The sequence below is a fragment of the Nerophis ophidion genome, linkage group LG28 (assembly GCF_033978795.1).
Source record: "Nerophis ophidion isolate RoL-2023_Sa linkage group LG28, RoL_Noph_v1.0, whole genome shotgun sequence".
In the NCBI taxonomy this organism is placed as follows: Eukaryota; Metazoa; Chordata; class Actinopteri; order Syngnathiformes; family Syngnathidae; genus Nerophis; species Nerophis ophidion.
In genome coordinates, this window is record NC_084638.1 from 13,752,259 (window position 1) to 13,765,856 (window position 13,598).

Genomic DNA, 13,598 nt, shown 5'->3' on the forward strand with positions numbered 1-13,598 from the left:
GCTTTAACCGCATAATTATACAGTTTTTTGGACATCCGTGTTGCTGAATCTTTTGCAATGTGTTCAATTAATATTGGAGAAGTCACAGTATAGTTGGAGTTGGGAAGCTTTAGCCTTTAGCCACACAAACACACGGTGATTCCTTGTTTAAAATTCCCGGAGGTGAAACTTTCCTATGGATCACAGCGCGGTCAAGAGAACATGGATCCTGACCACATGTCAACCAGCAGGTTTCGGTGAGAAAATTGTGGTAAAAAGTCGCCTCTTTCCGGAGATCAGCTGAGCTTGCGCCGTCCATGCAGCTGACGTCGACTTCCCTTAGAGCCTGGCCTCAAGACACCCGTGTACACACCCTTCCGACTATCAGGTACTATTAAACTCACTAAAACACTAGCAACACAATAGAAAGATAAGGGATTTCCCAGAATTAACCTAGTAAATGTCTCTAAAAACATCAGAATCCGTCCCAATGCAATCGCGTTGTTTTTTTTTTAATTTTTTTTTTCTACTCCGTCGCTATCAATATCCCCAAACACGAATCTTTCATCCTCGCTCAAATTAATGGGGAAATTGTCGTTTTCTCGGTCCGAATAGCACTTTTTGTTGGAGGCTCCCATTAAAAACAATGTGAATATGTGAGGAGCCATCAAACATGTGACGTCATCGTCTGCGACTTCCGGTAGAGGCGGGGCTTTTCTCTTAACACCGAAAGTTGCAAACTTTTTCGTGGATGTTCTCTACTAAATCCTTTCAGCAAAAATATGGCAATATCGCGAAATTATCAAGTATGACACATAGAATTGACCTGCTATCCCCGTTTAAATAGGAACATCTCATTTCAGTAGGCCTTTTTGATTTTTGTCATTCCATGTCACGTCTTGTATTGTATTTTTCTATTTTCTATTTCATAAATATATAAAAAAGGATGATGTTGGCTTAAAAAAACAAGTTAAAAGTATGTTGTATTGAATTGATTGTAATACCAGTGAAGATAAGACAAGTTAAAACCAGTATACGATCACACGGAAAAAGTATACTGTTAAAAACCATTGTATTAAGTTATATCTGTAATTGCATTTCATGTAATTGTAAAAATATGAAAATGTTATGTACTTGAGCAAACTTCCTGCAAACTGCTAATGACATCAAAACCAGCAGATGTGTGCTAACCACATAATGTGTGTATGTGTTATCTGATCACTCATTGCAGACTTCCTGCAAACTGCTAATGCTACCAGTAAGGAACCACATCATCCAAACCATATTTATATATATATATATATATATATATATATATATATATATATATAAATCCATGATTATTTATATAGCCCTAAATCACTAGTGTCTCAAAGGGCTGCACAAACCACAACAACATCCTCGGTAGAGCCCACATAAGGGCAGGGAAAACTCACACCGAGTGGGACAATGATGACTATGAGAAACCTTGGAGAGGACCGCATATGTGGGAGACCCGCCCCCCGGCCTCTCTAGGGGAACCGAAAGCAATGGATGTCAAGCGGGTCTAACATGATACTGTGAAAGTTCAATACATAGTGGATACAACACAACCATGAGAGTCCAGTCCAAAGTGGATCCAACATAGCAGAGGGAGTCCCATCCAAAGTGGAGCCAGCAAGAAATCATCCCAACCGGAAGCGGATCAGGAGCGCAGAGATGACCCAACCGGTACACAGGCGAGCGGTCCATCTTGGGTCCCGGCTCTGGACAGCCAGTACCTCATCCATGGCCACCGGGCCGGACCCCCTCCAGTGGGACAGAGGAGAAAAAGAAAAGAAACGGCAGATCAACTGGTCTATTTAAAGGCTAGAGTAAACAAATGAGTTTTAGGTGAGACTTAAATGCTTCTACTGAGGTAGCATCTCGAACTGTTACCGGGAGGGCATTCCAGAGTACTGGAGCCCGAACGAAAATATGCTCTATAGCGCAGACTTTTTTGGGGCTCTGGGAATCACTAATAAGCCGGAGTCCTTTGAACGCAGATTTCTTGCCGAGACATATGGTACAATACCATCGGCAGCTAGACAGTGTAGTATTTTATACGTAAGTAGTGAAACCTTAAAGTCACATCTTAAGTGCACAGGAAGCCAGTGCAGGTGAGCCAGTACAGGCGTAAAGTGATCAAACTTTCTTGTTCTTGTCAAAAGTCTAGCAGCCGCATTTTGTACCAACTGTAATCTTTTAATGCTAGACATGGGGCGACCCGGAAATAATACGTTACAGTAATCGAGACGAGACGTAACAAACGCATGGATAATAATCTCAGCGTCTTTAGTGGACAGAATGGAGCGAATTTTAGCGATATTACGGAGATGAAAGAAGGTCGTTTTAGTAACGCTTTTAATGTGTGCCTCAAAGGAGAGAGTTGGGTCGAAGATAATACCCAGATTCTTTACCGTGTCGCCTTGTTTAATTGTTTGGTTGTCAAATGTTAGAGTTGTATTATTAAATACAGGTCGGTGTCTAGCAGGACCGATAATCAGCATTTCCGTTTTTTGGGCGTTGAGTTACAAAAAGTTAGCGGACATCCATTGTTTAATTTCATTAAGACACGCCTCCAGCTGACTACAATCCGGCGTGTTGGTCAGCTTTAGGGGCATGTAGAGTTGGGTGTCATCAGCATAACAGTGAAAGCTAATACCGTATTTGCGTATGATGTCACCTAGCGGCAGCATGTAGATGCTGAAGAGTGCAGGGCCAAGGACCGAACCCTGGGGAACTCCACACGTTACCTTAACATAGTCCGAGGTCACATTGTTATGGGAGACACACTGCATCCTATTAGTAAGATAAGAGTTAAACCAAGACAGGGCTAAGTCTGACATACCAATTCGTGTTTTGATACGCTCTAATAAAATATTATGATCGACGGTATCGAAAGCAGCGCTAAGATCGAGGAGCAGCAACATGAATGATGAGTCAGAATCCATCGTTAGCAATAGATTAGTCATTTTTGCGAGGGCTGTCTCTGTAGAGTGATTCGCCCTGAAACCGGATTGAAAGGTTTCACATAGATAGTTAGACGCTAATATATACAAACCCCGTTTCCATATGAGTTGGGAAGTTGTATTAGATGTAAATATAAACGGAATACAATGATTTGCAAATCATTTGCAACCCATATTCAGCTGAATATGCTAAAAAAACACATATTTGATGTTCAACCTGATTTTTGCAAATAATCATTAACTTTAGAATTTGATGCCAGCAACACGTGACAAAGAAGTTGCGAAAGGTGGCAATGAGTACTGATAAAGTTGAGGAATGCTCATCAAACATTTGGAACATCCCACAGGTGTGCAAGCTAATTGGGAACAGGTGGGTGCCATGATTGGGTAGAAGAACAGCTTCCCAAAAAATGCTCTATCTTTCACAAGAAAGGATGGGGCAAGGTACACCCCTTTGTCCACAACTGTGTGAGCAAATAGTCAAACAGTTTAAGAACAATGTTTCTCAAAGTGCAATTGCAAGAAATTTAGGGATTTCAACATATACGGTCCATAATATCATCAAAAGGTTCAGAGAATCTGGAGAAAGCACTCCACGTAAGCGGCATGGCCGGAAACCAACATTGAATGACCGTGACCTTCGATCCCTAAGGCGGCACTGTATCAAAAACCGACATCAATCTCTAAAGGATATCACCACATGGGCTCAGGAACACTCCAGAAAACCACTGTCACTTAATAAAGTTCGTCGCTACATCTGTAAGTGCAAGTTAAAGCTCTACAATGCAAAGCGAAAGCCATTTATCAACAGCATCCAGAAACTTCGCCGGCTTCTCTGGGCCCAAGATCATCTTAGATGGACTGATGCAAAGTGGAAAAGTGTTCTGTGGTCTGAGAAGTCCACATTTCAAATTGTTTTTGGAAATATTCGACATTGTGTCATCCGGACCAAAGCGAACCATCCAGTCTGTTAGCAACGCAAAGTTGAAAAGCCAGCATCTGTGATGGTATGGGGGTGCATTAGTGCCCAAGGCATGGGTAACTTACACATCTGTGAAGGCACCATTAATGCTGAAAGCTACATACAGGTTTTGGAGCAACATATGCTGCCATCTAAGCGCCGTCTTTTTCATGGACGCCCCTGCTTATTTCAGCAAGACAATGCCAAGCCACGTTCAGCACGTGTTAAAACAGCTTGACTTTGTAAAAAAAAAAAAAGATTGCGGGTACTTTCCTGGCCCGCCTGCAGTCCAGACCTGTCTCCCATGGAAAATGTGTGGCGCATTATGAAGCGTAAAATACGACAGCGGAGACTGTTGAACGACTGAAGCTCTACATAAAACAAGAATGGGAAAGAATTCCACTTTCAAAGCTTCAACAATTCAATCAATCAATCAATGATTATTTATATAGCCCTAAATCACTAGTGTCTCATTAGTTTCCTCAGTTCCCAAGCGTTTATTGAGTGTTGTTAAAAGAAAAGGTGATGCAACACAGTGGTGAACATGCCCTTTCCCAACTACTTTGGCACGTGTTGCAGCCATGAAATTCTAAATTAATTATTATTTGCAAAAAAAAATAAAGTTTGAGTTTGAACATCAAATATCTTGTCTTTGTAGTGCATTCAATTGAATGCTATGAACCTACTCAGTGGTTCTCAACCTTTTTTCAGTGATGTACCCCATGTGAACATTTTTTTACTTCAAGTACCCCCTAATCAGAGCAAAGAAATTTTGGTTGGAAAAAAAAAAGAGATAAAGAAGTAAAATACAGCACTATGTCATCAGTTTCTGATTTATTAAATTGTATAACAGTGCAAAATATTGCTCATTTGTAGTGGTCTTTCTTGAACTATTTAGAAAAAAAGATCTAAAAGTAACTTAAAAGTTGTTGAAAAATAAACAAGTGATTTCATTATAAATAAATAAAAAAAATATTTATGGAACAAAAAAATCTAGCTGTCAACATTGTTGTATTTTTCTTCACAGTTTATGAACTTACATTCATATTTTCTTGAAGTATTATTCAATAAATATATTTATAAAGGATTTTTGAAGTGTTGCTATTTTTAGAATCCATCCACCCATCCATTTTCTACCGCTTATTCCCTTTCGGGGGCGCTGGCGCCTATCTCAGCTACAATCGGGCAGAAGGCAGGGTACACCCTGGACAAGTCGCCACCTCATCGCAGGGCCAACCCAGATAGACAGACAACATTCACACTCACATTCACACACTAGAGCCAATTTAGTATTTTTAGAATATTTTTTAAAAATCTCACGTACCCATTGGCATACCTTACAGCAGTGGTCCCCCAATTTTTTTTTAAATTATTAAATCAACATTAAAAACACAATATACTCTTACAATTAGTGCACCAACCACAAAAACGTCCCTTTTTCATGACAAAGGAAAAAAAAAATGGTCCGTCCCCCCCCCCCGGGACAAATTATTAAGCGTTGACCGGTCCGCGGATACAAAAAGGTTGGGGACCACTGCCTTACAGTACCCCCAGGGGTACACGTACCCCCATTTGAGAACCACTGGCCTAGTGGTTAGAGTGTCCGCCCTGAGATCAGTAGGTCGTGACTTCAAACCCCGGCTGAGTCATACCCATCCATCCATCCCATCCATTTTCTACCGCTTATTCCCTTTCGGGGTCGCGGGGGGCGCTGGCGCCTATCTCAGCTACAATCGGGCGGAAGGCGGGGTACACCCTGGACAAGTCGCCACCTCATCGCAGGGCCAACACAGATAGACAGACAACATTCACACTCACATTCACACACTAGGGCCAATTTAGTGTTGCCAATCAACCTATCCCCAGGTGCATGTCTTTGGAAGTGGGAGGAAGCCGGAGTACCCGGAGGGAACCCACGCATTCACGGGGAGAACATGCAAACTCCACACAGAAAGATCCCGAGCCTGGATTTGAACCCAGGACTGCAGGAACTTCGTATTGTGAGGCAGACGCACTAACCCCTCTGCCACCGTGAGTCATACCAAAGACTATAAAAATGGGACCCGTTACCTCCCTGCTTAGAACTCAGTATTAAGGGTTGAAATCGGGGGTTAAATCACCAAAAATGATTTCCCGGGCGCGGCACCGCTGCTGCCCACTGCTCCCCTCACCTCCCAGGGGGAGATCAAGGGTGATGGGTCAAATGCAGAGAATAATTTCGCCACACCTAGTATGTGTGTGTGACAACTTTTTAACTGAATATGGGTTGAAAAGGATTTGCAAATGATTGTATTCCGTTTATATTTACATCTAACACAATTTCCCAACTCATATGGAAACGGGGTTAATAACATCATGAGATGATGATTCAGGGAACCCCTCATGAAATAGTTCTGTAGAGATAAAGTAGTCTTGTGATTTTTCCCACACATACATATTGCGCTCTACCACGGTATCGAGCACTATTCTCTGGATAATCCAATCAAGACACATATATATATATATATATATATATATATATATATATAAATAAATAAATGATAAATGGGTTGTACTTGTATAGCGCTTTTCTACCTTCAAGGTACTCAAAGCACTTTGACACTACTTCCACATATATATATATATATATATATATATATATATATATATATATATATATATATACATATATATATATATATATATATATATATATATATATATGTGTGTGCACACACTTTGTTAATGTTCATAATAATATTATTTTATAGTTATATTTATTTCAAAGCCAGAAAATTGGAAAAAAGTAATTGACTGATATTTTTATAGAAAGTCAAAAAATAAACCAAACAAAAAATAGCAGTGTTGACATCCTTCTTTCCAAAACTCGAATGTACTGTATCAACTAAGAAAATCTTGCAGATTCAAATTTCCTGAGAATCATTAACTAATATTTAGCTGCGTAACCACGGTTTCTGATAAATGCTTCATATCTGTGGAACTTGGAGTCCACCAACTTCTGGCACCGGTCCACAGGTATTGCGGCTCAGGACAATTGCGATACATTCCACAACTAACGTCCAGGGATTGTGTTCCATTACTTGACTCTCTTTGTCTGGGAATCATGATTTTGCTCGCTTGCTGGTGTGTTTGGGGTCATTGTCTTGTTGAAACATCCCAATTCAAGGGTATGTCCTCTTCAGCATACGGCAACATGACTTTTTCCAGTATTCTGAAGTACTCAAACTGATCCATGATCCCTGGTATGCGATAATGATAATGATAATATGATATGGTCCGGAACCCTTTGGGACTGTGTGACAAGGGGTGGCACTTTCGTGACCTCTGTGGTGCTTTTTTTGTGGACTTCTGGATCTGCCTCCCGGGAGCCTTTTGGCCATGGAGACCAGCTGCTGGGTCTCTGCCACACCGGAGTCGGTTTGGAGGGACTGGAGGAGATGCGGATGAGGGGACAGGGCTGCGGAGCTAGCACTGAGCGCTGGGACGGAGAAGCTTCGCGATGTCTTGACTGGGTGAGCAGGTGTCAGACACCTCAGTCTCCTTGGACGTATCCTCGCTCATCCATGCGGACTGGACACTGGCCGAGAGTGGAGTCGGCTCTCTTGGTTGCTTTGTTGGGTCTGCTCCTGTCTCTGGCCATGCTCCCTCCACCCCAGCGGACAATGGCGTGGAACACCGCAGAGGCCACCACAGTGGATATGTTTCTTTTACTTTTTATTCATAGCTGTATGTAGAAGTGTCTGGTTGTGACTTCTGCTTTAATGTCTTTAATGTCCTCTATGATCTTTGATGTTTCCCTCTTACACACATGTAAGAGGGATGTGTACTATGGCAATGAGTTGTTTTTTTCCTTTGGCCTCAGTCTGGACCCCCTCGCCAGGGCCCAGGCTAAGACCGATTTTTTTATTTTATTTTAATCTTCTATTTTTTTTCTCCCATCCCCCCCCCTTTTTTTACCTGTATCTCATCTTTTTTGTAAGGGGCGCTGGAAGCCGGCAGACCCGTCAGCGATCCTGTTCTGTCTCCCTGTAATGTTTGTTTGATCTTGAATGGGATTGTGCTGAAATTGTAATTTTCCTGAAGGAACTTTCCTGACGGAATAAATAAAGTACTATCTAATCTAAACGGGAAGATGTTAACATCCCATAATTTGGCATTCCAGTGAGCGCAGACATTGTACAGTAAGTGATTGTTTTATTATGTTCTTAGTTTATATTTTGTGTTTAGCACTTAGCAATACTGCTACTTGCTGGATCTACTTATCACTCAGCTCTGCTCTTTTAATGTCCTTTGTTTTCTTTAATATTTGATGTTTCCCTCTTACACACATGTAAGAGGGATGTGTAATATGGGTATGAGTTGTTTCTTTTCCCTTGGCCTCAGTCTGGACCCCCTCTCCAGGGACCCAGGCTTAGACCGATTTTTTTAATTCTATTTAATTTTATTTTGATCTTCTATTTTTTTTTCTCCCATCCCCCGCTCACCCCACTTGTTTACCTGTATCTCATCTTTTTTGTAAGGGGCGCTGGAAGCCGGCAGACCCGTCAGCGATCCTGTTCTGTCTCCCTGTAATGTTTGTCTGATCTTGAATGGGATTGTGTGAACATTTTAATTTTCCTGAAGGAATAAATAAAGTACTATCTAATCTAATCTAATCAATAGGACCAACACCATAGTAAGAGAAACATCCCCATATCATGATGCTTGCACCACCATGATTCACTGGGGACTGTGGCTTGAATTCAGTGTTTGTAGGACACCTGACCCAAAAAGAACATTCTTACTCTCATCAGTCCACATAATATTACACCATTTCTTTTTAGGCCAGTCAATGTGTTCTTTAGGAAATTGTAACCGCTTCAGCAGGTCTTTTTCTTGCTGGTAGCTTGGCTTCACATAGACGTGGTCGGACTACAACAGCCCCACTGCTCTGAGCCACCTAGAGCAGCAGGGGAGCGACGCAAGGCTACTACTGTTTGTTGATTTTAGCTCTGCGTTTAAAAAATGTCATTTGTGCCTCTTTGAGCTGTAATTTGACCCCCTTAAAATGCTTCAAAGTGCAAGTTATAGCTCTACCATGCAAAGCAAAAGCCATTTATCAACAACATCCAGAAACGCCGATCTGTAATCTGACCCCCTTAACATGCTTCAAAACTCACCGAATTTTACACACACATCAGGACTGGCGAAAATTGCCGTCTAATAAAAAACAAAACCCTGAAAATCAAAATTGCGCTCTAGCGCCCCCTAGGAAAAAACCCAGACAAAACTGCATGTAACTTCTGTTAGGAATGTGTCATGATCCGTGGTCTGGATCATGTTTAGTTTAGTCATTTTCTGTTAGTTTGGACTCCCTTTGTTGTTTGTGTACCTTTTTGTGAGTCAGTTTGGTCACCATGGCAACATATTAATTTCACCTGCTGAGGGTTCCAGACGCACACCTGTTTTTTTAATTACTTCCTTATTTAAGCCTGCCTTGCCCCGTCAGTCGGTCTTGGTCCCTTGTTTGCGGTATGCAACTGTTTCGTTGGTAATTCTAGATTTCTTGTTACCTGATCCTGTGCTAGTGTTAGCATTAGCTTCTGTGCTTTCGCCACGCGTTTCTTTTCGTCTGTTTTTGTACCAGTGTTTTGTTATTAAATCATTCTTACCTTTTAGTTGTTGTCCAGAGTGTCTATGTTTGCGTTGGAGGAACGATCCCGCATTAAAATGCGACCCCCACGTGACAGAATGTCGTAGAGACATGAAACAAAAGCCTCGACCAACGATGCTTGCAGCTTTAATTTCTATTTGCAATCTTCTGAGGTAAATATCAATTTTTTTCCACAGGTTAATAATAAATTTGAAAGTAAAATAACAATAATGAATCAACCAAACATTCAAGCCTTGAAGTAGCAAGAGAAAATGCATGAATATAATGTAAATTAATTGGTCAGTTTGTTGGAAGTTTCCCAGAAGTTAGTGCTGCAAGGGGTTCTGGGTATTTGTTCTGTTGTGTTACGGTGCGGATGTTCACCCAAAATGTGTTTGTCATTCTTGTTTGGTGTGGGTTCACAGTGTGCTGCATATTTGCAAAAGTGCTAAAGTTGTTTATACGGCCACCCTCAGTGTGACCTGTATGGCTGTTGACCAAGTATGCCTTGCATTCTCTTGTGTGTGTGTGTTGAAGCCACAAATATTATGTGACACACTAAGTATGGAGGAAAAGCGGACGTGACGACAGGTTGTAGAAAACGTTAAAGGCAGTGCCTTAAATGCACGCCCCCAATATAGTTGTCCAGGTGGAAATCGGTAGAAATTCGGGAGAATTGTTGCCCCGGGAGATTTTCGGGAGGGGCCCTGAACTTCGGGAGTCTACCGGGAAAATTAGGAGGGTTGGCAAGTATGAGTAATTGCGGTGAATTGTCATTCTTGTTTGCTGTGGGTTCACAGTGTGGCGCATATTTGTAACAGTGCTAAAGTTGTTTATACGGCCACCCTCAGTGTGACCTGTATGGCTGTTGACCAAGTATGCCTTGCATTCACTTGTGCGTGCTTGGGGGCGTGTTTTGGGCGGGAGCGTGGTTAAGGGGGGACGAGTATAAATCACCAACTCGAGTATTTCATATATATATATATATATACACACACAAATATGTATATATATATATATATATATATATATATATATGTATATATATATATATATATATATATATATATATATATATGTATGAAATACTTGACTTTCAATGAATTCTGGCTATATATATATATATATATAAATAAATAAAAGAAATAGTTGAATTTCAGGCAGCACCTATCAAATACACAGTAATTAAAACAGTTCTATTAACTGTACTGTGCTTGCTGGTTATTACAAAAAAACAACACTTACCTTTCACTATTTGAGTAACCATTTGTTCTGCCATTTGCAAGCCGTACTGGCGAGAGTCACTTGCCGTCAGGTGCCCAACACCACATAAATCGTTGACCAATCAAAAAGCAACCCCGTAACGGTATAGCCAACATTCACCAGGAGATGGCAACAGACAACATAGATTCACTCTATTACAGACAGCTATAACTTCCTCGTTCTTCTGCTTTATCTCGTGTGTGCCGTTTTTTATTAAAAATCCATAGTTGTAACGTGATTGGGAAGGCAAGCTGTTTATATAATAGGAAAGCGGACGTGAAAACAGGCTATCCCCACTCATGTCCGCATGGAGCTGGAGGGGGAGTGAACTTTGGAAGATATCCGGGAGAAAATTTCTTCCGGGAGGTTTTCGGGAGAGGCCCCGAATTTGGGAGTCTCCCGGAAATTCCGGGTGTGTTAGAAAGTATGCTTTAATCCCCCTGGAGCTGATCATTGGCTGAGCTTTCGCCATTATGGTAATTCTCCCATCCATTTGAATTGTTTTTTTCTTCCTCATCTTTCTGGTTTTGGTTGACATATTCAAGCTTTTGATGTCATTTTAGCTTAACAGCCTATGATTTTTTGCACTTCCTTATAAGTTTCCCCCTCTTTTATACATTTCTGAATCAAAGAACATTGTTCTTCTGAACAGAGTCTTGAATGACCCATTTTACTCCTTTTTTCAAGGACAAATGCACAGCAAGCGTATGCAGCGGCAGTTACCTCGATCCTTAAATAAGGGCCACCTGTTTTAACACCTTTTTCTTTCACATAATCAATGACCTCACTAATTGAACTCAGCCCTATTTTTAAACACGTCCCCTTTCAGTGATTCAATTTCACAAAATCTGCAGCATGCATGTCATTGCCTGTTAGTTTCCTATACCTTTATTAAACCTTCTAGAAACGTACATGCTTTGTAAAAGTTTAAATTCTAACAAAAACAGTGATTTATCTTGCTAGTGATGAAACTACTATTATTTTGAACAACTGTATATATCCATCCATCCATTTTCTACCACTTGTCCCTTTAGGGGTCGCTGACTCCTATCTCAGCTGCATTTGGGCAGAAGGCGGTGTACACCCTAGACAAATCACTTCATCACAGGGCTAACACAGACAACATTCACACTCACATTCAAACTGTATGTATATATGTATGTACAGACTCCGTTTCCATGAGTTGGGAAATTGTGTTAGATGTAAATATAAATGGAATACAATGAATTGCAAATCCTTTCCAACCCATATTCAGTGAAAGCACTACAAAGACAAGATATTTGCTGTTCAAACTCATAAACGTTATTTTTTTGCAAATAACTTCGAATTACATGGCTGCAACACTTGCCAAAGTAATTGGGAAAGTGAATGTTCACCACTGTATCACATCACCTTTTCTTTTAACACTCAAAAACTTTTGGGAACTGAGGAAACGAATTGTTGAAGCTTTGAATGTGGAATTATTTCCCATTTTTGTTTTATGTAGAGCTTCAGTCCAGAGTCTCAGCTGTCGTGTTTTACGCTTCATAATGCGCCACACATTTTCAATGGGAGACAGGTCTGGACTGCAGCTAGGCCAGAAAAGTACCCACACTCCTTTTTTTTTTTTTTTAACAAAGCCACGCTGTTGTAACACACGCTGAATGTGGCTTGGCATTGTCTTGCTGAAATAAGCAGGGGCGTCCATGAAAAAAGACAGCGCTTCGATGGCAGCATATGTCATTCCGAAACCTGTATATACCTTTCAGCCTTCACATATGTGTAAGTTACCCATGTCTTCGGCACTAATGCACCCCCCATACCATCACAGATGCTGGCTTTTCAACTTTGCGTCAATAACAGTCTGGATGGTTCGCTTGCCGTTTGGGCCGGATGACACGATGTCGAATGTTTCCCAAAATTATTTGAAATGTGGACTCGTCAGACCACAGAACACTTTTCCATTTTGAATCAAGCCATCTTAGATGATCTCAGGCCCAGAGACGCCGGCGGCGTTTCTGGATGTTGTTAAATGGCTTTCGCTTTGCATACTACAGTAGAGCTTTAACCTGCACTTACAAATGTAGTGAAAAACTGTATTTAGTGACAGTGGTTTTCTGAAATGTTTCTGAGCCCATGTGGTGGTATACTTTAGAGATTGTTGTCGGGTTTTTGATACAGTGCCATGTGAAGGATCGAAGGTCACGGTCATTCAATGTTGGTTTACAGACATGCCGCTTAAACAGAGTGATTTCTCGAGATACTCTGTATCTTTTGATATTATAGACTGTAGACATTGAAATCCCTAATTGCACTTTAAAAAACATTCTTCAACAGACTTATTTGCTGACGCAGTTGTGGACATCCTTTCTTGTGAAAGACTGAGCACTTTTGGTAAGCTTTTTTCTATCCCCAATCATGGCACCCACCTGTTCCCAATTAGCCTGCACACCTGTGGGATGTTCCAAATAAGTGTTTGATGAGCACTCTTCAACTTCATCAGTATTTATTGCCACCTTTCCCAACTTCTTTGTCATGTGTTGCTGGCATCAAATTCTAAAGTTGATTTGCAAAAAAAAAATGTTTATCAGTTTGGACATCAAATATGTTGTAGCATATTCAACTGAATATTGGTGGAAAAGTACCCATCCATCCATTTTCTACCGCTTATTCCCTTTTAGGGGTCGCGGGGGGCGCTGGCGCCTATCTCAGCTACAATTGGGCGGAAGGCGGGGTACACCCTGGACAAGTCGCCACCTTATCGCAGGGCCAACACAGACAGACAACATTCACA